Raw genomic sequence first — 25,751 nt, 5'->3', positions numbered from 1 at the left:
AACCCTGCTTAGCATGGTGGAAATAGGCACTTTACCATATTGTATTGTTGAATTAATCTTTATGTAACGATCTCATATTATTCGCTATTAAAAATTAGTAAATTAGAAATAAAAATAGAACATGCCCAATATCTCCGCCGTTCGCTAATGGATTTGGACAATCTATGACTTGCTCGGGAGGTATGTTTATAGGCATTCTATTTATATTCACTTAGCACGACTTAGTTGCTTTGTTATATACAGACATTGTCCCAATATGTCGAGATGTGTCGATTGGTATATAAGGCCCACCGGGCCTTGGAAAAAGTTTTCAAAGGTTGAGCGAATCGTATACATTTTTTGTAAGAAATGTAAAAACAGGTAACAGATTATTTGCTTTATATATTTTGATCCAAATAAAACTGAAGCGGTTCACATTATTTACAACAGCTAATATGGTGAATTCGAAAAAAAGTTTTTAGATTTCCCTAATGCACCAGAAAATTTGGTGGAAAGCATGATTCGAGGTTGCCGGACCATAATATTTTTTTTTTTTTTTTTTATTCAATTCGTTTATTTGATAGGCACAAATGCGTTAGCTTGGCGGTGCCAAATTCTTTTGTTTTTACATTTTGGATATCTTAAAACTAGGAGGTTACAATGTTGAAATATTTTTTTTATACAAGAAAAAAAAAAGTTTACAGCTATCTTAAGACTAGAAATAAGATTCAATATACAAGAGAGGGCCAAAAGATTTTTTTATGAAAAATTTTAAAACAAGGGATTCAGTTTGATATACAAGAGGGGGAGTAATAGTATTTTACGAAATATTTTACAGTTATCTTAAAACTAACAAAAGGTGGAACAAATATTTATGAGAAATTTCACAGATATCTTAAAACTAGGGATACAATTCTATTTACAAGATGGAGGACAAGAGTTTCAATAAAGAGTAAAAATTACAGCTATCTTAAAACTAGGAATACAGAAATCAAATTTGATTTTTTAACGAAGACTTATGCTTGGTCAAGATATTTCAGAGGGGGGCCTATTTCCACATCAGTGTAGCAGCAGGTGTATCGAGGACAGGGGAGAGAAGACGTATATGGTGACAGGGAAAGAAGAGCAAAACTTGCAACTATCGCGCAAACGGGAGATCAGCGAAACAAATTTGCGCCTCAGTCTAGTAAGTCGTCGAGTACCGGGTTGGCGGATGGTATTATTCGGACCCGCGGGGAATCGTTAAAAAGTCATCGGACATCAAGTCGCTCTCGCTTCAGTTTCCTTCTATGCAGGCGTAGTGGTAAAGGCGACGGCGGTTACATAGTGGCACTCTGCAGCTGATCGGTTCCACAAGCAAGAGGAAATTTCTAAAAACAAGAAATAAAAGAGAGGGGCTAAATTGGGATATTTATCGTTTTAATGAAATTGTAAATAAGGGACATATAGGGGAGATCGCGATTTGCTAGCATATCCCGGACTGGGACATTGGGTGGTCTACCTCGGGCCCGAAGGGAATCCTTTAACAGAGACCTGGCGTCACAATACTCGGCACAAACCCAGACAACGTGGTCGATGTCGTGATAACCCTCGTCACAAGCGCACAAACTACTCTCCGCAAGCCCAATACGCCGCAAATGTGCATGCAACGTGTAGTGGTTAGACATGAGCCGGGACATTACACGAATAAAATCCCGACCCACATCCATCCCCCTGAACCAAGGCTTCGTTGATACCTTCGGGATAATGGAATGTAGCCATCGTCCAAGTTCACCATTGCTCCATGAGGTTTGCCAACTGTTGAGTGTCCTCTGACGACAAATACTAAAAAATTCGTTGAAGCAGATTGGTCTTTCGTATATGTCACCATTTAATGCGCCCACCTTTGCTAATGAGTCGGCCTTTTCATTGCCCGGGATAGAGCAATGAGAGGGGACCCAAACAAAGGTAATCTGGTAAGATTTTTCAGATAACGTATACAAGGACTCCCGTATCTTCCCCAGAAAATACGGGAATTGTTTTTTGGGCTTCATCGCACGAAGAGCCTCGATAGAGCTGAGGCTGTCCGAGATGATGAAGTAGTGATCTGTGGGCAGAGTGTCGATGATCCCAAGGGTGTACTGAATAGCAGCTAATTCTGCGACGTAAACTGAAGCGGGATCATTGAGCTTGAATGAAGCGGTGATAGTATTATTGAAGATACCGAAGCCAGTGGACCCATCGAGATTCGATCCGTCAGTGTAGAACATTTTGTCACAGTCGACTTCACGGAATTTATTATAAAATATATTGGGGATCACTTGTGGGAGTATATGGTCCGGTATTCCACGAATCTCTTCCTTCATGGATGTGTCGAAGAATACAGTAGAATCAGAAGTATCTAGAAAACGGGCATGGTTGGGATTATACGAAGAAGGATTGATGCTCTGTGCCATGTAGTCGAAGTACAAGGACATAAAACGGGTTTGAGAATTAAGCTCGACGAGTCTTTCGAAGTTTTCAATCACCAACGGGTTCAAGATATCGCATCGAATGAGCAATCGATATGAGAGTTCCCAAAATCGATTTTTCAACGGGAGAACGCCCGACAGCACTTCGAGACTCATCGTATGGGTCGACTGCATGCACCCTAAGGCGATACGCAAACAACGATACTGAATTCTTTCGAGTTTGATGAAATGTATGTTCGCCGCGGAGCGAAAGCAGAAGCATCCGTATTCCATTACCGACAGTATCGTTGTTTGATACAACCTAATTAGGTCTCCTGGGTGGGCACCCCACCATGTTCCAGTTATTGTCCGGAGAAAATTGATCCTTTGTTGGCATTTTTGTTTCAGATACCTAATGTGACATCCCCAGGTACCTTTCGAGTCGAACCAGACCCCGAGATATTTAAATGTGAAGACCTGATTGATCGTTACACCCATGAGTAGAAGCTGGAGTTGCGCCGGCTCACGCTTCCTAGAAAAGACGACCAGCTCAGTTTTCTCCGTGGAGAACTCGATACCCAGCTGAAGAGCCCAAGCAGACAAATTGTCCAAAGTATCTTGTAATGGTTCTTGCAAATCGGCAGCTTTGGGCCCTGTAACAGAGACCACCCCGTCGTCTGCAAGTTGCCTTAGCGTGCATGAATTGGCAAGACAATCGTCAATGTCATTCACGTAAAAATTGTAGAGTAGGGGACTTAGACATGAGCCCTGGGGAAGACCCATGTAGCTAAATCGCGATGTTGTTAAGTCGCCATGCGAAAAATGCATATGCTTCTCAGACAACAGGTTTAGCAAAAAGTTATTTAAAATCGGCGAAAGACCATGCTGATGCAGCTTCTCTGAAAGAACATTGATAGAAACTGAGTCAAAAGCCCCCTTAATATCCAAGAAGACTGATGCCATCTGCTCTTTGTTAGCATAGGCCATTTGGATTTCTGTAGAAAGCAACGCAAGGCAATCGTTCGTCCCTTTGCCTTTGCGGAAGCCAAATTGTGTATCTGACAGTAAGCCATTTGCTTCGACCCAATTGTCGAGGCGAAACAAGATCATTTTCTCGAACAACTTCCGGATACAGGAAAGCATTGCAATCGGTCGGTACGAGTTGTGGTCGGAGGCTGGTTTTCCCGGTTTTGCGATGGCGATGACCTTCACTTGCCTCCAGTCGTGAGGAACAACGTTACCCTCAAGGAACTTGTTAAATAAATTCAGCAAACGCCTTTTAGCAGAATCAGGCAGATTCTTCAACAAGTTGAATTTGATTCTGTCTAACCCCGGGGCGTTATTGTTGCACGATAAGAGGGCAAGTGAGAACTCCACCATCGAAAACGGTGTTTCGTTCCCGGTATCGTGAGGAGACGCGGCGTGGTATGTTTTCTGTACCGGGACAGAGTCTGGACAGATCTTCTTGGCGAAGGCGAATATCCAGCGGTTTGAATATTCCACGTTCTCGTTAATACTATTTCGGTTACGCATACGTCGAGCCGTACCCCAAAGAGTGCTCATCGCTGTTTCTCTCGTTAACCCGTCGACGAACCGGCGCCAATAACTGCGTTTCTTGGCTTTCATCAAACACTTCATTCGCTTTTCTAGCGACGCGTACTGTCGATAGCTATCGGGTAACCCGTCGTCCCGAAAGGTTTTATACGCAGTGGACTTTTCCGCGTACAGTTCTGAACACTCTTTGTCCCACCACAGGGTGGGAGATCGTCCGTGGGTGTTCGCGCCCGGTACTGGTTTAGTCTGAGCTTGATTCGCACTGTCGAGAATCAAGCCAGCCAAAAACCTGTACTCTTCCTCCGGAGGAAGTTCTTGAATGGATTCGATTTTAGCGGATATCGCGGTCGCGTAACTCTTCCAATCAATGTTCCGTGTGAGGTCATATGAGACATTGATTGTTTCTGATGGTCTTGAACCGTTGGCAATTGAAATTACGATAGGCAAATGGTCGCTACCGTGGGGATCAGGGATCACCTTCCACGTGCAATCTAACTGTAGCGAAGTCGAGCATAGAGATAAATCCAACGCGCTTGCGCGTGTTGGTGGTGTAGGAATCCGTGTCATTTCTCCCGTGTTTAAGATGGTCATGTTGAAATTGTCGCAAAGATCTTGGATTAATGTTGATCTGTTATCATCGTGAAGACCACCCCATACCGTACCGTGCGAGTTAAAGTCTCCTAGAACTAGCCGCGGTGCCGGTAGGAATTCCGTGATATTACAAAGCGTTCGGTTCCCTACCGACGCTCTAGGGGGAATGTAGATGGAAGCAATGCTAAGGTATTTGCTTTTGATCCTTATTTCACAAGCGACAACTTCAATGCCTGGTGTCGAAGGGAGGTTAATTCGGTTGAAAGAATAGCACTTTTTAATCCCCAAAAGTACTCCTCCATAGGGGTTTTCTCGATCCAGACGAATTATATTAAAGTCGTGGAAGTTGAGATTTATATCGGAAGTTAACCAAGTTTCACATAATGCGAAAACATCACATTTTAAACTATTTAGTAAAAATTTAAAGGAATCAATTTTCGGGAGGATACTTCTGCTGTTCCACTGTAGAACAGTGATCGTATCAGTGACCTCGTTCGATGACTTAGCCATCGAAGGATACGATCGCTGCAAGGAGGGGCCATTTAGTAGTCAACTGCTTCAAAAATGTTTGCACTATAGGGAGAAAACGTATCAGAAGGCTTTTAAGAGGATCGGTAACATTGAAAGCTGTGAAAATTAAGTCCACGATGTCAGAAAATTTCATTAGTCCATTACTGGACTGAGTGTCTGTTTGAAAAAGAGGGACACTTGGGGTTTCTGGTGTCCCTGGAAGTGGTGGGTACTCCTTGTTTGAATTAAAATTTCCAAATCCAGGAGCAGATTGCTTCGGCATTAGTGCAGCACTTCCGTTGGATTTATTAGATGTGGTTGGCGCACTCTCAGAGGAGGACACCTTGGGACCCTTACGGGGCAGTCTAGGGGAGGCAGGATTTCGCCGCTTCCTGGACTCCCCCGGGTTAACAAAAGATGTTCCCTCTTGTGGATTATCAGATTCTTGCTCAACAGGAGCCAAAAGAGCAAAGGAGTTTTCGGAAAGGACAGATGGCGAAGCATCCTTTAACATTTCTGCATAAGAGCGCTTCGAGCGTTCCTTGAGGGAGCGCTTAATTTTATCCCCGCGCTGTTTGTACGCAGGGCATGATTTAAGAGCATGCGGAGGGCCCCCGCAGTAAACACACTTTTCAGTGTCTTTGTCACAAGAGTCATCCTCATGCTCTCCACCGCACTTGCCACATCGTTTTTTATTGCCACAAAAGGTGGCTGTGTGGCCCAACTGTTTGCAGTTGCTGCAGTTCATTACCCGCGGTACAAACAGGCGTACAGGCAGGCGAACCCTATCCAGAAGGACATAATTTGGAAGAGACGATCCGGTGAAAGTCACCCGAAGCGAGGCTGATGGTATATAGGATTCTTTATCTCCAGCGAGCGTGTGCAATTTCTTGCAGTCTAATATTTTCACCGGCTTTAGTAGGGGGTTTTTAAAACAGCCAGCCCCATACTTCAGCACGTCCTCGCATGTCAAACTCGCCTCGGTTATGACCCCGTCGACCTCTACATCTACACACGGTACATACACCCTATAATGCTGCGTAAAGCGGGTACAGGAAGCAATCCCGTTTGCCTGTGCGAGGTCGCTAACAACAATTTTTAACTTATTCGCGCGAACCTTTGTAATCTGGGTCACGGCCGAGTAATGCTCTGTCAGATCACGTGATATTTTCAAAATATCAAATGATTTATTGGTGGTCCGGAAGTAAACCACAAATGGCCCAGTCGAGTTCTCTGGGTATGCTTTTAGGCGAGGGGGTTTGGTAGGAGGCTTATCAGGGGATGTTTCATCATCCATATTATCATCGGTGGGCTGACCGTCGAGGGACATTTTAGCGCGAGATCAGCACTTCGCGCAAAGAACGATAAAAAGAGCAGTAACGGAATGTATCAAGGGCAAAACAGAAAATAATAGTAGAAGGGAAACAGGTACTTATCTTTTCGATGCCGATGACCTTTGCTGGGACTGGCTGACAATACCAGCACGACACACTTTGTTTTCGAAACAAAGGCCTAGCAATCACAACTGGCTTTGACACTGCACTGAGCACTGGACACAATAAAAACTGAGCCGGGGAAGGCAACTGCAAAAGCACTAGCACACGTCTTATCCGAGCGCAAGTCGAACAACGAATGACCATAATATTGATGAGCTTTTATCTAGGTTTACATGTCAATGCAACAATATATAAATAAATTTTCTCATAAGCTACTGTCAGTTTTGCATTATAGCGACTATCCTCTTATGTGGCAGCCTGTCACATTGGTCCAAACACAACGTCAGTTTTGAATTAATTTTTGACAAAGTATCATTTCCAATTCGAAACAATGCTTCGATGTTGAAGTCCTAGATGGCTCTCGTACCCGCACTCGCCAGTCAATGTTGCAGCCCTGCGCCATTTAGCGCTCTTTCTGGGACCGCTCTCTTTCTTGTTTCTCTCTCCGGTATCGCTGCTCTCTCTCTCGGACGAGAACGTTTCCTGATGGGAAGACCTTAGCATAATATCGTAGTGAAGAAGAGTGCGGAGTCGAAAAAAATCTTTTGTGTGTTTCGCGTCGGCCATTAAAACACTTCAGTCAGCACTCCTCGGGGGCGAACTGTCCGCTGCAGCCTGAGCCTTTCGGCGATGCAGAAAGCCCAAATCATCCGCGGAAAGTGGCTTTTTTATCGCGTTTGATTGCGGGACTCGTGTATACGCACATGCATACTACTAGTTAAGTGTATCGATAAGGTCGAAGTTCAATGCTGTATACGTGAAATTTTAAGATTTTTAGAGACGACTTTGGCGGAGCACCTTTTTTCCTCTGGATGTAAGAAGAAAAATCTTGTGAATCAAAGTGGAATCAATAAGAAGAAGTGTTTGTTTCTGTCGTTTGTCAGCGAATTGTGTGTTGTGTTGCTAAAGTGTCAATATATTTTTGGATCTCTGTCATTTTTTGAGGGAAGTGTTACTAGGGTCTATGAACTGTTGAAAGAAGTATTTTTTGCTGAAGCCGCTGGGAGTAAAGTGAAAAAGGTAAAATCTTCGTTCCTTCATTTCTTCTCTCGGCGAAGATAGGGTCGGATTAGCGTTGGTAAATCTGTAGCATTCTCGGAGCGTATGTAAATTCAAGCTGCCGTATAATAATGTTGGTGTGCTGGAACAGAGAAAACATCAGAATACGTCGGATCGCTGGTTACTAATGGAAAGGGAAACATGACGATAACTCGAAATAAGTAACAGCTAACATTAGCCCGTGAATGAAACATCGTTCGACCAGTTTAGAACCTGCCAGCGGCTGCTGCTGCTGGAGGAAGTTTACGAAGCACCTTTTCTCGTTGGTATTAGTATTCTACGGATAAAATGTGCGGCTGTATTCTTGTGTTGGTGACTTCGTCACACTCGCCAATACTCCCCTATAAATATATTTGACTTTTTCTTCTTCGCATCTCGCTCCCCCTCGAAAAGTTTGTTTCAAGGAAGATGAAGCAAGTGACGACGGAGCAACGAAAAATAACTAGTCAAAATGGATGAATAATTTAAACCAGCGAGCAGCGCACCATCCGAGACCTTCTCCGGGAAGCAGCACTTTCTTTGTTTATATTCATAAATTACATTTCGACAGATCCGTAAGAGTACATTTCAGACCCAAACCGCTTCACCAGTGCCATAGAGTACCACCAAGGTGATCGTAAACTGTTCAACTTTATAGCTAGAGCAAGCCCAATGCAATAAAGCAACATATTTTATTTGTTTATGCTGTCACACAAACGCACAGCAAATTTCGCAAAAGGGTAGCCTGGAATGAGAAGAAATAACGAAAGACAGGTAGTCGCCGTGGAGAAATCTTCGAGCCGAAGGGATCACTTCTCGGCTTCTTAGACGATTACCTGATGTTTCACGGCTGGGCTGGTGCGATGATAAGCAACCATCGTAAGTTGACTTTTCGCACAGAGTGCTTCTCCAGGTAGCACTAGAGAAGATGCAGTAAAGTTTAAAGCAAACAAATAAAATACGCCATGTACCTCCCACCCGTAGAATGGTGTGTATTGCCAGCGACGGCTTTACCTAATGGGTTAAGCCGGTCCTAGGGTTTGTAATCCAATTAGCGGGAGAAAGGCAACGAGAAGACCGACGGCAGTAATGTGCAGAGCACAGCGTCGAAGAATCGCAGGATTGAGGGCGTACCTGCTGCTATGCTGCGGTGCTGATGAGGAACAACAATTTAGACGCGATATTAACGGTACATTGACGTGATTTGAAAGTACCATCAGTCCAGGAACGCGAAACTTTATGGGAACCGGACCTATGGCTATGGGGGAGACTGCACAATTATTATAATGAGGCGGAATGTTCTATTAGTGAATAGTAGTAATCATACATCGTTTTCGAACATTGTACAGACCAACGAGTAAGTTATATGGGCTGACGCAAACGCTAATCGCTTGGCGTAATTGATGGATGTAATTTATCTGTCAGCACCACACAAACCATTTTTTTATTAAGTGTTTATTCGGAACGGAAGAACGGGCTTACTTATGTTTGCTGAACTGATTGATGTTTGATGGCAATTGTAGGCAGAACAGTCCGAATAATGAGCATCGTCTACCTGTTAGATAAGGTGTATGCTTTTTTACTTACATACCGTGTGAGGCCCGTGTACCGAAACCTATAAACAAGAATTGTAAAAGATACAGAAATTGAATACACATCATACAACAACAACAAAAAAACTACGTACCGTGAAGTGCCTGTCCAACAATCGGTTCCATTCACCGATCAAATTGAACAGAAAAGTTTCTACCCTCGTATGTTCGAAGGAATTATTTAATCAAAATGTAGATAATCTCTGGAGAAACATCAATATGTAAATGTATTCATTTTGTATGCTCAACAAGATATAGTTTTTTAACATCAAACATCACTTAGGCAAAGTTTCCATTGTTCTGTCGACAATCAATATTTGATTCTGTTAAATATTAAGAATTTCATTGCTAAGCTGTTCAAACTGTGTTCGCTAACCATAAGCATAAAGCGTGCTCGTCGCAAAATCTACGATGTTCATCCAATAAGCAGTGAACTAGGTGTCGTCAAAAAGTTAGTGAATGAGGAATGTAGGGTATTAAAAGCTTTTCTCGTATCTTGTTTTCGGCACACAATATTATCATTCACTTCTTTCGCTATTGACTGACGTTAAATGAAATCACATGGCCAAACGGATTATGATCCTTTCGCAATTGTTTGATAATCGACAATCAGTAATAATCTGCAATACAATTGATTGATTTTTCAAACGAATGTGGTGCAGTCGATTCATACTCCCGTTTGATTTTGCCGTCGCTACTGCGAATGGCAATTACATTGGTTCGATAAAACCAATGGGTCGTTATACAGAATAAGTCCGAATGTGTTTGAATAAACGAGAGATAAACACAATTTCTAATGAAGCAAATAAGCAATTAATTTTTGAAGTGACATTCGTGTGAAATTCATGTGAGAGATTATCTGATAGGTAGACCGTGGTGAGTTTAAACAGGAGACCGTAGTGAGTTTTAACAGTGTCCATTGGAAGTGAAGCAGTGAGCTGGAAACAATGCTTTTGTTTAATTTATATCGTGCCCTAAAGCCTTTCATTGCACGCAAACGAGTGGTTGAATATGTTAGTGATTGGGTTCCTTCTCCCGTTGGGAACACCGACATGTCGGGATGTGCAGTTAGCCGTCGGCACACGAACCGAGTTGATTTTATACTACATTTTGTTGGTGTTAAACGTCATGGGACTGTTGAAAGCACTTACACGGTTGATAATGAATTGAACTAAACTCGATTTTAGGACGAATTGCTGTTCAATGGTATAGCCGACATATGTAACATTGAAAAATATAAATAAAACTAGTGCAACACGAAAAATGCGCTCGCAAGAAAAGCGCACGGCTGCTTTCAAGCAAGGTCTACTCCGATCAGACAAAATTGTTGATATTCAAGTTATTATTTAAATCCTTAGGGTGAAATATAGCATAGTATTATTTAAAATTTTTGAAATGTGTAGACTTATCCAGCTGCGTTGGCATTGAACTGCTTTTGACGTTTGAGATTGGAGGAAAACAAATTGTTTATCCGGCGAATTTAATGGCAAACAAACCACTTCTGAGCTTTAGGGGAGAGCGGTAGTATAAAAATGCGTGATTTTAGTGTGCGTTTTTAAACGTCAGATATCTTAATATTAAGCTAAAATCTCGATTTAAAGAAGCATCGCTCCCAAGATCCAGTGAAATTGAAAGCATATTATTTTCTCGCTTTATCAGTGTGAGAGTTGAAAGCCTGTAAACGCACGATTATTTCAATTTCTAATTACAATCTCATTTAAACTAGAGCGTTGTCGCCAGTCGGGCCTCTGATACCCCTAGTCTTTTTGAGGGTTTAGGCTACTGTACACCTTCGGGAATTTGATCACGGGATTTTGTTCCCCATGCATTATAAATGGGAGTTGGATTTTCGATTTTCCATGACGGAAAAAAGTCTTCACGAAAAAATCAAGATTTCCGAAGTGTAATACCATGTTCACACTACAGAGTTAAAACATGTTTTGATAATCAGCAACAAGAAAAATGTCATCAAGATAGCGTTAAAACACGTTTTAACTCGTTGTGTGGACGTAGTATAAACCAAACAGCGGAAAACGTCGCGGATTTTAGAAATTTTCCAAACCAAATATTAAACCGGGAACAATTCGGCATCTTTCGACGTAAAAATTGTTGCTTTTATTATGTTTGAAAATCTGTGTCTTTCTGAAACAGCGATATTCTAGAAGCATCCGAAGTTTTATATGAACAGTTTGGAGAGATAGCAACGGAAAATTTTCCGTGAGCTAAATCCGGCTTAAGTTCCGTGATCAAATTCCCTAGGTGTACAGTAGCCTTTAAGACTACTGTACTACTCATGGTCGCAAATCAGTCCCATAAAGATAGGAAATCCCATAGAAATGGGCGATCGTGGGCAGTGACCACCTCGGGAAATTGATCGCGGGGTTTGGGTCGGAATTTTGTACCGGATTTTAATCAAGAAAAATTTTCCGCTGTTATCTGTGCAAACTGCCAAAATAAAACTTTGCTGTTTCCAAAAAAAAAACACCAGTTGTTTCAGGTTTTTAAACCTAATAAAAAAATGATTTTTCCTTTCGGAAACAGATTTTTTCCCCGGAAAAGGGTTTACACTTCAGGAGTTTAGTTTTTTATGCAACGGAAAATGAGAATCCATCACCTATTTGAAATATACGGGGAGCAAATTCCGGCGGGCGAATTCCCGAAGTGTATAGTAGACATTAAATTAAAAGCATAAACAAATCATAGCCAAATAAAAATAATTGTTTTAAATAATGCTAGTTACAAAGAGAACGTCATCCTGCTTTTAACTGTTATGTGTCTAACAAAAAAAAAACACCTTTAACAGGCCAACGTGGGTACCCGGGCACCCACAAATCAAAATGCTCATATCTATGGCTTCTTTTATCCTATTTGGACACTTTTAGATTTTTTGGATTCAGGAACTCGTCCACTTTTTGATTTGTAAAACTGAACCGGATGAATAGATCTGGTGCTTGGTAATCCGGATTTTTCGGGGTAATGTTCCAGTACTAGGGCATGATTTGTAAATTTAAATAATGTCTTAGCAATATGAGTATCAAAACTCTTCGAATTGTCTCGGAAATCTGTTATTTATTGTTACGGAACCCTATGGTAATTTAAAAAATGGAATTTGAATGGAATGGCCACTAACGGCCCCACGGGAACCTGCTCCGGAATGTCCATTCCGGGGTCAAATCACCAAATGGTTCCAAAACCACGAGATACAGCCTACTGATGCAATCCCAAGAATTTTGATGCCCATATTGCTAGTATTCCATTGAAGTTTACAAATAGTATCCCAGTACTGGAACCTGCTTCCGGAAATTCGGATTCCCGGGAACCGAATGAAGTAACCTGATTCATTTTTACCAAGTCCAAAAGCGGATGAGTTCCTGAATCCAAAACACTCAAAAGCATCAAAATCGGTTGAAAATTACCTTAGTTATTGGCATTTCAGTTTTGTGGGTACCCACATCGGCCTGTTACGCAGTAAAAAAAAATCAGGAGCCTCTCCTCACTCCCCCTCTTACTATATCAACAATATTATTAACAGAAAAGCTTGATTTAGTGAAGTTCTAACATGTCACAAAGTTTTAATGTCCAGCTATGGATAAAACATAGGAATTTCATTAATTGAAACCTAAAAAGTATCGCGTCGGATACATAACGGTTAAACTAATGTAGCTAACCTGAGAGAATCAATTACTTCTTATCAACGCGACCTTCTTCGTGTGTTCTTGTTTACCAGTTTTTTATTAGCGTATTTGACGCTTCTCGAAGCGTTAGTGCAACTGAGCCGTGTGTCTTTTGTGTTGTTACAATCAAGAATACAAAATGCCTACCTTTTTAGGGGCTGCAATATTTTTGCCTACATTCTCATTTCTCATACGATGCTGCTGTTGTTCGCTACTGCAGAACGCCCAGTGCTGTACGGCAGCCTGTGTGCAAAGCAGTAACGTGACAACAAATATTGCCCCTAGTACAACTGACAGGCGCGAGCGGTACTGCTTCTTTTTCCTTATTTTACATTATCTAAAATGTTTATTCTATTTAATATCTTTAATCACAAACAACGACAATGAATTCGGTTCATTTACGCCACGACCGGCATCAATTCTTTCGTGTGTGGCCCTTTCCCTTTGAATGTGCAGAGAACAGTTTACAAAACGTGAGGGTAAACTGTACTGCGGCACATTCTTACCGAGCAGTCGGTGTACAGCAGCAAAACATAAATGTATTTTGCTGCTGTAAGGAGAAGTGTATTGGGTTTGGCTACCGTTCTGGCAGGAGCAGTAGTGATGCGTCTCTGTAGCGGCTTGCGCAAATGTAAATGTATCGGAAAATATGTAGTTTACCGGTACCGTTCGCATCCCGGGTTACAATAAATAAAAATTGTAAAAATAACACTAAAAACGCCTGTCTATATGGTCTTGCTAACACAGTTTGCTACTGCGTGTTGAGATCCTCCTGCTTGGTGATGTAGCCTTAGTTGCGTTATCCGCCGTCCTTGTTGAGTTAGTATTTGTTACTGCCCGATCCGCGATTTAGCAACAGTTTGTATGTTAGCATAAGACGACTATGTCCCGGTCTTGATCGTAATAGAGAGAATGTTGTTAGTAGCCTTTGCGAAGAATTTTCTGTAGAGTAGTAGTCAACCACAGAATTAGTCCGTAGAGATCTACCCTGTGTGCTTGACCAATAATCACTGATTATATGTTACTCCTTCGATTGATTTGCATTGGATGGAGAGGTAAAAGGGGAAAATGTTTTGTCGAACGCATTCACGCGCGCCGTTGCGAAGACCTGAGAATAACTTCCTCCGTGTATCATCTTTAACGGTATCCACTTCTCCGTATTTTGACATGTATTGTTTGATAACGTTAACATTAGTACATGGTGCCTTACTTTAATAGTGCCATCCTTTTCACATTACATTCGACGACGTGTTTCATGTTGTTCCGCGAAACGAATGGTTCTGCTTGAGCAATGGTTTGGAACATAATCAATACCGCTTTCCGCAAAATGCCGGAACTTCTGCTATGATGAGCATCATATTTATTTTCAATAAATACTCCATTTGACGAATAGATTATCTTACGGAATATAACGAAAAGTCAACAATGCACGGGTAGATTCGTTTACTTTGTTTTAGCTGCTGAGTGATAGTTTCTGAAATAAGCCAGATGAGAAGTCAAACCTTTTTCTATCAGTTATCGACTTTACACTCAACACAGCTCAATTTCTCTCGTACTCATCAGTGCCATTCGCGACAACGAAGCTGAGTTTGACAGCTTGTGTGCGTGAAGTTCATGTAAACAAATGGATGATAGAAAATGAATAATTTTAAATGGACCGTTTTCAACGGTTTTTTCATAAATATATGAAATTGTTAGTACAAATCAAAACAAAAATCATTGAACGAGCTAATTTGGTAAAGAAACGAGTAAAAATGTCGTAGAACATGTTTATTTTGCGTCCTCAACATGACGCATTTTTGTGAAGCAAAAAACAAATAAGTTTTCAAAATGATAAAAACTAGTGAAAATTCACCTTTTCGCCCAACATTTTATTTACAGATTGAAAAGCAATATGTATCCAAGTTATGGTAAAAATTTCTCTCAATACAATTAGTTTGTTATGGAGAAATGTGTATTTTTCGTTGGTCATATTTATACCACCAGGAGCTATCAATGTATATGGATGTCTTTAACCACGAAGAGGATATCACAGTAATGACGAATAAGATTTTAGGATTATATACTTGCATATTGTTTGCTTGAAAGAAACACGGGTGGGTTTTGAGCAGTTGAACGCTATGTAGATAGTTTTTTGCTGGGCAGATGTTTCCGCTTGTCATCCGGAGAAATACACACAGGACGAAATTCGGTCGATTCCGAATTTTAATACTTCTGTTCAAAACCACGAGTGTCTTAATAGTTATACTTTCAGTGAAATTCGACCAGTTTATAAGAACTTCTCTTCACGTTCTCTAGCAAAAAACTTCCAAACTATATCCGTTATGCTTTATTGGGCTGGTGCTCTTTTGGCTCATACCATTAAAATCACGTTTCAATATATTTGTATATTAAAAATCACAATTTGCAATTAACCAAGAGGAAAAGCTATGCCAAAACGTGAAATTCTTATTCCATATTTTCTGCGAAAAAGCTTTGACAAATGTTTGGTGGCTTAGTAGAAAGGTTTAACGGAAGTCTATTTAACCCCTTTCACTTATTTACTTAACTCAATATTCTTGAAAATTTGAAAATGGTCCATTTGAAAACTGACGAAAAATTAACATCATTTGTTTACATTTGCATCACCCACAGGCACAACTTTTGTAGATGGCGACACCGTACCTTCGATGACGCGAATTTCTCAGCGGTCTTAGGCAACAAACTGCTAGCATGCTTCTTTCCAGAACGTACGTTGGAGCAGCGTTGCCAATATTCCAAATTCATCTGAGATCTTCCAAATTTTTCGCAGCTGAACAGACATTCGGTTAAGCCAGACATTTTGTCAGATTTTTTGAATAGCTCAATAACGATGTCGTATTCATCCGTAATTTTTCGCAGCTGTTGTTTTGTTGCTTTCGTCTACTATTTGTGTTCCGAAAAATAAATAGATGTGAGTGTTGCTAGTGCTATTTTCGATTCGATAGCGTGTTTATAGCGTGAATCTCAAAATGGCGCTTGGTCCTCTTTGGCTTAACACAGGTCATATGATAAAAGAAGAATTTAATCCTTCACTCAATGACCCTATTCAGTTAAATTGCCACTTCAATTAAGTAGTTTCAAGTAATCAAAATAAATAAAACAAAAGCAGTTTTTGAGCTGAGAACTCTTGTACACCTTGTAAAACATACGCTGATGAGTTAATTTCAGCACGGATGCGAAGAACTGCATATAATTGACTTCTTTTGACTCTGTTTTGTGAATGTCATTCATTAAGGAATTTAGGACAACTTCAATTGTAATTTTCATTTAACCACGCCAAAAATCACAACTGATTGTTGAATTATTTTTAAATTAACTAAAGTAACAAGTAAAAGTAAAAAGTTTTTTATGTTGTAAATCTGGTTAATTTTTTTATATAGCAGAATTAAAAAAAAATGTTAGCCTTACTTGCTATTTGGTAGCATATGGTCTACAATTCAATGTTTTGCAATAATTTCTGCTGTAATTTTGTTTTTAAAATCCCTTTCGGTAGGTATGATTTTGGCGATGTTTTCGATAAAAGCTGGAGAAATTTCATGAATTCTCAAATCAAATCAATTCAATGTTGGCCTGCAGCTCATCAGTTGCTTGCTGTTTGTCGGTGTGAACGAAAAAATCAACGTGCCAGCATGGAAAAAAAAACTTCCAAGGACGTCAAATCGCAAGAACGAGGTCGTCAATTGACATTCTCGTTTTTCGATATGATTTGTCTGTCGAATATCGTCTTCAATAAATTGATGGTTAAAACGGCAGTATGACTTAGTGCCACAACAGCATGAGCATGAGCATGATGACCATACAAGTCATAGTTGCTACTCCGTAATTGACCAGAACAAGCGAAATTGCACAAAGAATCAACGAATGGGGCCTGGCGGTAGCATTGCACGTTTCGCCAACTCCCAGTAGAGTTATCATGTTTTTTTTGCTCTAGGCAGTCGGCTGCCTAGAATTGATGGAAGATTTATTTATAGAACGATTTGATTAGTTCTTGCTTTTTCATTCCGACGAATTACAGCATTCAAAAAACAATACAATTTAATGAAAAGCAATAACTTTTTGTGTCTCGAGGCAATTGTCGATATATCTTTGTAATTAAAGTTTCGTAATACACGCATTATTCATCGTATATAAATATTGGTATTATTTTTAATGACAATTATCTATTTTCTTCTTTCTCCGCGGATGATGATTCTAATGTTCTAATTATTCGCGCGCGTTGTTATGCTATCTAATACTATGTTCACAATACGAGTTAAAACGTGTTTTAACGCTATCTTGATAACATTTTTCTTGTTGCTAATTATTATAACATGTTTTAACTCTCTAGTGTGAACGTAGTATAAGGCACATTTTAAACGGTATAAAATAAACCCTACCGAAATGCCTTGCTCGCAAGTGGTGCTGACATTGTCTGCAGCATCATTTTTGAAGAAAATGGACACGGCATGCCATTCGTGTACGAACTGTACCACACCGTCACTTTATTACAAATGAAATAGGTTCTCTAGGATCTTTTCTGGTTGTTCATCACACTAAATAGGCAGATTAGTTTATATAATACCTCATACACAAAATGAACTAAAAAGTCTAAAAAGATGACTTTTTTGGAAGAGACTTGTGAGAAGTTTGTTTGGCGAAAGGCCATTTTTGACTGAACATTCCAAAATTTGAAGAGATTTTTCAAGCACATATTTTTGTCATTATAAAATTGTAAGGAAAACTGGACAAATTAAAAGAAAAATGGAGTTGATATGTCAACTCAGTCATAAAAAAAATCGCGATTGAAAAATATGACTTAAAAAACATCCTTTATTACTTGGCATACGTACCAAACGCCAATCGTGTTCTCTGGGTAATTCTCTTATAAAAGACGTTTTTTTTTAATTTAAAAAATACCTCGATTAGTGGGCTCAGATAAACAATTATTTCGACCATAAATTCCTAGCAAACTACACAAAGTTTGCTTGACGCTTAATTTCTATGTAAAATTATTAGAATAGTACCGATAGCACGAAAATTTCGGACTTCAATCAGAACTACATATGGCCTGCTACATCAACTACTTTTTGAACAGTTCAGACAGCTTCTTTGTCTGCTAATGCGCGGTAACGGCATTCTTTTGTTTTGCAGCGAGACCGGCAAGCTGTTAGAAGTCTTCGAGCACATGTTTTATCGTCCATTACGTTACAAGAAAAATTTTGCTTATCATCATGATTAGACACATTTTTCAGGTTCGTATATACGATTTTAATTTTCCAACCTTGCGAGCTATATTTTGAATTGAATGGTTGGGATGACTAACACCTTCTGGTCCATTTGTCAAGAGCACGCTTTTTGATTTGTTCCGCTTTCAAGCTTTCGGTCCACTGTTAAGAGTGCTGGTTAAACGATTTGCACACACTAAACACGGCTCTTCAGCTTTTTTAACTTTTTGGTGGGATCACGCAGCGACAACGAAGGAATTCAACGCCGTTCCTACAAAATGCGGTTGCGTACGACTTGGAATAGGGAATCATTGCAGTGGTTTTGTGAAATATTTGAAAAAACTACACGGAAGGAAAAGCGGATAAAATTCAACGCGGTCAGGTTAGAACTATGCCTGCTCAATTCAGTATTACTGTGAAACCAAATTTGCCGAATTGTATAGTAGTTTTGGTTGGCCAATTATCTGATGAGAGTTGTTTAGCAAATCGTAATAAGGAGGTTATACCAAAACGATCCCTTTCCCGACAGTTCGAAGCTTCTCGTCTCGCATAGTTATCAGTTAATATTGGTTAGACAAATGACTGCAATGTTTTTGTAGGCTGACATCTTTTTTTACGATCATAGAAGTTTAAATCTTAGAGTCATTCGCCTCTTTTCGGGGTGGAGAAATCTCTTTAGAAAAATCTCTAAACCCTGCCCGCCCCTTGATAGTTACATTTAGTACGTATAATGTGTTACATGTGACTTTGGATGATTTTCCTAGGATTTATATTTTCAATAGAGCTTATGGAGCCGACCACCTTTCGATTAAACGGTGTTCTGAAAAGAAAGTCGATAAAATAGTACAGGTCAGGAGAAATGCGATGTAAGTAGACTGGCGATGGAACGTTTTTTCTCGTTTCTGATACTAACACGAAAGGCTTGTATGTATTGCTTAGTCAACGCTGATTTAAGGATTAAATATCATCAATCGTTAATTGAGGTATTGAGGTAATAGCAACATAAGTGCATTGTACTTAAGTGCATAGGTACACTTTTGAAGACCAGAAAAAAAATTGAAACTACTGTCACGGTACATTTTAGGATAAATATTTACATGCTTCCTACATCGCTTATCCATCCTATTACATCAATCTTCAGTTATTCTATATAAAATAACGGAACAAACCGACCACATAATTATTTTAGATGAAAGTAGAAATATTGTTTTTTTTGTTATTTCTTTTTAGGAGCGTTTTTCTGAAACTTTGAAAATAAATAGAAAAGGAAAAAAGATATCTTTTTCATTCCACCAGGTGTTATTTATTTGACTTGTACAGTATACCACCTGATGATGGAATTCAATTAATTTTCTCTCTCTCTCACTCTTTATTCCGACAGCTCATGGTAAAGGTTTAAAACCTTTTCATAACTAGTTAACTATATGGTTGAAAAACTATTAATGTGATTATAAAATAATACAATGGTTAGTGTTTTCATATAAAAATCCCCCCTCCCCATTATCAAGAATGAAGAGGCGAGTATCGATCGGAACAGAGCAATTAAAAAAATATATATTTTTTCAAAGAACAAACTCATCACAATCCAACAGAGCCACCCAATCTGACTCATTTTACTTGATGGTAAATATACTATTATGTGTGCTCTAGTTGGATAATCCGTCTGTCCGACGGAAAGCAAGCACGATTAGGTATATTCCTTACCATCCATTGATATCGAACCAGAGTTTTGATGCGTAATGATGACTTGACTTTAAGCACAGCTGGTTCATTTGTTGGTGTTTATGTTCCGCCGTAGCAATACTGCCTTCGGCTTTCGGTCACGTGAATTCAAGTAAAAACATCTGTATTTCTCTGCAAATACTACGATGATTGGGTGTGTTTATGATCCAAAACGAACGCCTAGAATGTTTGCGATTCCTCAATCACTTTTTTTGTTTATTTTTTTTTTATCAAAATCAAGCCAAGACGACCAAAAATTAAAATTGAGGTTGTTTCGCTGATGCAAAACAAAACCAAATGGAAAAACACAAAATTGTTGGAATAGAGCCTGCGTTTGAGGCTGGCCCAATAATTCGCGATTGACCGCAGCTGGGGAATGTTCGAAGATGTTTGCCTTCTTCGGTACCCCCACACTGGTAATCAGTCACTTCTGCCAGCCTTTTAGAGTAGTAGGCCGATGCCAAGTCCTGCTAAAATACTACATCTTCTCCCACAGGGTGCTTCTGGATACAGGCAGCTATTTCGGGCAGGCTTTTAGTACATGTCTAGAGAAAAAAACAGTGGCTTCGACATTCTTTTCTCACCGATGGACTGGCAGGACACCGGATAGTTCACGTACCCCACCAAGGGTGAGAGCAGCATGGTCAAATATATCTTCCCCAACAAGATCACGAAGAAGGTTTTCCTGTGGCTGACTATTTTCTATAGGGGGTAAACATTAAAAAAACAGTCGAATTTCACCTCCAGTTTCTTAAATGTGTTTGCTTGTATAATCCAGAAAAATCTATTTTTCAGCTTTGGAGAATAGAAGATACATAGAATTTACATACTTAGTTTTTCTAAAAAGTATTGCAAACCCATATAAACTTCATGTTTTATTTAAAACTATCCAGCCATCTACACACAAAAAATGAACAGAGGATAGATTAAGTCCATTTTTTTTCTTAATAGTAAAATGTGCCCCTGCACATGTGTTTTACCATGTTTTCTGACCCACCTCTAATAAAAAGAAAGTAAAATATATTCAGATTTATTGCAAATTGTAAACATACTTTAGTTAGGAGAAACAATTTTTAGTGGCATGCGAAAACCGCATACGAAATCCCCTCCGACTCCTTAAAATTGTTAAAGGGTTAGATATTGTGGGGTTATCTTTTTAAATAACTTCAAAATATCGAAAAAAGAATTGCTCCTTCTGAAATTGTATTTTCTTGAAAATATTTTCATCAATTTTAATAGAGATTCGAACAATTGATTGAAAATTACAGTGCTATGAAGCGCACCTCGACTACCAAGATTAGTGGTGACTTGAAACTTTAAGAACGATTTTCTTGAAATGTTTTATTTATTTTCTTGAACTGCTAGTTTTCCGCGATTACCGTAAAACTATTAAACCGATCTTCTTCATTTTTTTTTTCTATTTTTCGTAAATTATTTTCTGCATACCTTCCGTTTTCATGCATAAATTTTTATTTTCTAGAAAAATAAATTTTTTAGAGCTCAAAATATGGATTTTTTGGAGAAACGTTCGCTTATGCAGAAAAACAAAATATTTATTTAACTAATCATTAAGGTACGAGGAATACTCTTATACCAATGAAATGTTTAGTATTAGAATTTTAGTTAATCTATTGGACTTCCATCGTAGACACCGCAAGCCTCTTTAAAAAGGGATTTCGGGGAAAGGGCCATAACTTTGCCAATTATCAATGCTTTTGTATAAGATAAGGCTTGTCACTTTACTGAACGCTATGCTATCAAAAACTATAAATTTGATGTAGTAAAATCATTGCTAGGGTAGAATGGGGTATGGGGGTACAATAAGTATAGGGCATTATCTTTGCTATGTTATTGCAGAGGTCGCTTATCTTGTGTTAACTAGATACACGGTAGAGAACATCGCTGACGACAGTCATTTCGGCTGTTACCGTGGATCAGCTGTATTGGTTACGGCCTAGTTTATATTTTCGCGTATTGTCCTGCGAAAACGCATTATTTTTCGTCTTCAGTACTGTACATTTAATTAATGTAAAAAAATGTCAAGTGGGTTTTTCTTACGTAAAAATTAATGCTGAACACGAGTTTTGCGCTGATTTTTCGATATTTTTGTTGTTTAAAAAATACGGACATCAACATGAAATATACGCTTGGGGGCACGGCAGGTCAGCCTTTGGGGGCACTATAGGTCACTACTGAGCGTCTCACAGCTAAGCAACCACGTGCGCCGGAATGAACAACTTCAAGTAAAAAACACTGGCGACGACGAGGACACCGATGAAGTCATTTTGCAGGTTTATTTTTCAACATTTCCTTTCGTGGTTTCATAATTTTTCACATCATTTGCCACTTCTCATTTTCTTACCTGAATGACTTCAATTTAATTTTTAAATAGTCTGCAGTATTAATACTCTTAAAATAAAAGTTGAACCGTTGATTTTCTAGGCGTTTACATTGTTTAATTTAACCTCGAATATAGTGACATATTATACCCTCAGATTTTGAAAACATCGAAAAAAGTACCTTCGCTTTATTGGATTTAGCTTGAAAAATATTTTGCCAAGCATAAAACCATTATTGACAAAACCTTTCCAGATGTATAAAATTTCCAACGACTGCTTGTTTGTCAAAATCAATGCAAAAATACCATCGCACGAGCTCGCCAAAGAAAACTCCCCACTCTACACTACACATCAAAGTTTCTTCAATTTTTTCTCGCAAAAAGGTAGTAACCCCTTAATACCAACAGTAAACGAAATGCGGTACCAACCCGCATAAATACATATCATTAAAAAAATCTTTCCATTTCCAAACAATTCATATAATACTCACCATATTGGGAACACTACTGATATCCACTAGTGTCAACAAATCTTTCCACTAGTGTCAAAAATCTTTTTTCAGAATATTGCGTGTACCAAAATAAAACTTATCAATCAATAGATTTGAAAATGTGAGATGCTAGAATTTTTTCCATTGGCATTTTTATTATTCTCCATCTTATAGTTTAGGTATCGTTCTTGAATGGTATGAGGTCAAAAGTTGTATGAAAAAAGCATATTTTGATATGGTGACTGTTTTAACAACCCATTGTTTGTATGGTCGAAAATGTAAAAACAATGATGGTTATGTTCGATTTTAAACCGGGCAATGGTTGTTCTATCGTTGCTTGAACAATACGGTGACCAACATCTAACTGCATCACGAAAAAACGCTGTAGAAAATGACCTAGTGGACAGATCCTTTTCAAACTTTCAGACAATAAAATATAACCCATGGATAGGCTTTTTGCAGGTTTATTTCATTTAACTTCAATACCATAACTGTACGCTCGCACCTTACGCACAACTCCACTCATTAGGCTCTGTACAACATCTACATGTATCGATTTTGTTGGCTATTTTCGGCAAATTTGAGACTAAGAGAAAGCAATGAAATTGAAAGACGGATAGGTATTCTAGAGCGAATCAGTTATAAACTTAGAACGGAAAACTAGAACTAGGCAGGCTCATATGGGCATGATCGAAAGGAAATGTGAAGAATTCTTTGCCTTCTGCAGAGTAGGAGTTGGGCGTTGCACCCAAGTCTACCGCATGGTCTATGGTAGAACATAACTCATCATCATGTTTTACCGCCGACGCCGGCGTCATGCCATCATGAGCACATCGCTTGCCAACTCATGTATTGATTGGCAAACTGTGATAGTATCTGCTTCCTTACTTCCTCCGGAATATCAAACTTGTTCTGGGTGGTATAGAACAGTAGCCCCGGAAGCTACCGGCAGTCCGCCATGACGTCCGTCTCATTATCAATGATGAGACAATGATGTTTCATCAACATCTGGGAGTACAGTTTCCGGACCTGTCATTTTCCCACCGTGACGAACAGCAAAACGTCACGATTTGGAGCCTTCTGCTTTTTGTACGTATGCAGTCCCTCCCGGTTCTTGGTTCTTTGAACGAAAGACTTTGACAGATTGAACTTTTAGGCCACAACCCTGACCGAAGCATTGGGATTCCACTAAAATGAATTCACTACATGCTTGTGAGCCTGATCACTAGTAAAATATCCATTCTGACCGCAGTTCTCCTTCTGTTCCATGATCAGAGTTTGGTAGTAACGTTTAATCACGCCAATCACCGTTGACTGCACTATTCCGAGCTGTGTTCCGATGTTCCGATGGTTGAGGATTTTTCAGTTGCTTGCGCAAAATCAACTAGGGACCATTCATAAATTACGTAACGCGTTTAGGGGGGAGGGGATACAAGAAGATGTGACATGTTGTGACATATGGGGGAGGGGGTGTAAGCTAGATCGTTACGTAATGTGTTTTTACTGACGAAAAAATTTTTTTTCGAATAATTTGTTACGTAATAGGGGAGCAGGGATAGAGAAATTTGTGACAATTTGCTACGTAGGGGGAGGGGGAGTCAATTTTGGGCCATTTTCGCGTTACGTAATTTATGAATGGTCCCCTAGCGACGTTATTTTTCGGGTGACGCCCAATTACCAATTTTCGAAAAACTGACAGCGATAAAAATACGGTGTAAACAATACACACTAATCTAATTCTTCCCAAATTTTCAAGAGAAAATACCTAATGGCTTATTTTCTACAGCGTTTATATGTAATGCAATTTGATTTGACGACACCCTTTAATAAAAATATTTTTTTAGGGTATTGAAGCATATTCCATTATCTTGTCCTTGAGCCTTGATATTAATTCAAATATTCATAATTGTGGGTATTTGAACAAAAAGTACAATTTTGGCGTCAACAAATAATGGTTAGAATAATGAGCATATTTTCACTATTTCTAATATCACCCTAACCATTTAAAGCCGTTAGTTAGGGCAGCGTCTGCCCTTTATGTTCAACGCATTGGCTCAAAATGGGAATGCGATAATTGGGGAATTCGACTCGAGTATTCATTGTTCTCAAACAGAGGTATTTCAACATTTTCAGGTTATTTTTGTTATGTAATGTAATAGTTTTTGAGAACCTAGCAAAGATATTAATATCAATTTAGACGCATTACATTGATTGTAGGCCGCGTAATTAATGAAATAATGCGACATCTCCCCAATGTGGTCAAAATAGGCTTTTTACTCTTTTAGAATTTCACAAAAAGGATACATTAAAGACAGATATTTTAATGTTCTTTAAAAATATAGAGGTTAAGTTGAGCGGTTCATCAGATATCCGTGGTACCGAGTGGTCGAAGACATGGTTTCAAGAAAATCGCATATAAAGTTTTGTGTAGGGGTAAGTTTGGTAAAGTAGGAATCTTTTTTTAAACTCCATTGACTAATTATTTTTTCGTGATTAAGGGGTTTATTTTTCTTATTTTTCAAAAATCGAAATTGTTTAATTATTTTATCTGAAAGTACAACTCCTTGAGGGGGTGGGCGTAGCGTAGTTGGTAAATCGATTGCCTAGTGCGCAGCGCGCTTGGATTCGAGTCCCGACCCCGCACATAAGGTTAGAAAGTTTTCATAAGAGATTGTTCTAACCCGAAGAGGTTAACATCTCTATAATCGAAATAAAAAAAAAACAACTCCATGAGAATATTTTTCCAAATTTTTATAGACATCCGAGAAAAAATCGAAAATTACATTCCTTTTTTATGCATACATTTTTGTTTTGTAGATGAGAATTTTTAATACAATTTTTAAAATGTACTACCAAAATACTATAAGTTTGATGTAATAAAATCATTGCTTTATGCTTTTAGGTAAATACAAACTTTCTTGATATTTTTTTCGCAAAAAGGTATGTAACCTTAATCATTCTATAGTGTATCAATCGCAATCTTTTTTCACAGAAAGTATTTAGAGTTATCTGACTCTGAACTGATCATGTTTAAAACGACCAAAATTGAAAGTCTACACACCTAGAAAAAATAGTGTAAATTTACGTCTCCTGACCCTGACATATACGAGCA

The 25,751-nt window shown here is 39.0% G+C and overlaps 1 protein-coding gene across 3 annotated transcripts in view; it reads left to right on the top strand.

Annotated features, from left to right (window-relative positions):
• Positions 1–7,060: 7,060 nt before the first annotated feature.
• Positions 7,061–25,751, top strand: part of LOC131693969 (homeobox protein extradenticle) — a 118,516-nt gene continuing 99,825 nt past the window's right edge. For 2 of the 3 annotated variants that reach the window (XM_058982282.1, XM_058982280.1), the window contains exon 1: positions 7,062–7,579. The gene's annotated coding sequence lies outside the window, so the exon portion shown is untranslated. Of the gene's footprint in view, positions 7,580–25,751 lie in introns of all 3 variants that reach the window. The other variant, XM_058982281.1, reaches the window with a different exon arrangement.

Source organism: Topomyia yanbarensis, chromosome 3 (assembly GCF_030247195.1).
Source record: "Topomyia yanbarensis strain Yona2022 chromosome 3, ASM3024719v1, whole genome shotgun sequence".
Taxonomy (NCBI): Eukaryota; Metazoa; Arthropoda; class Insecta; order Diptera; family Culicidae; genus Topomyia; species Topomyia yanbarensis.
The sequence above is the reverse complement of the archived record's forward strand: the minus strand, read 5'-3'. Positions and strand labels throughout refer to the sequence as shown.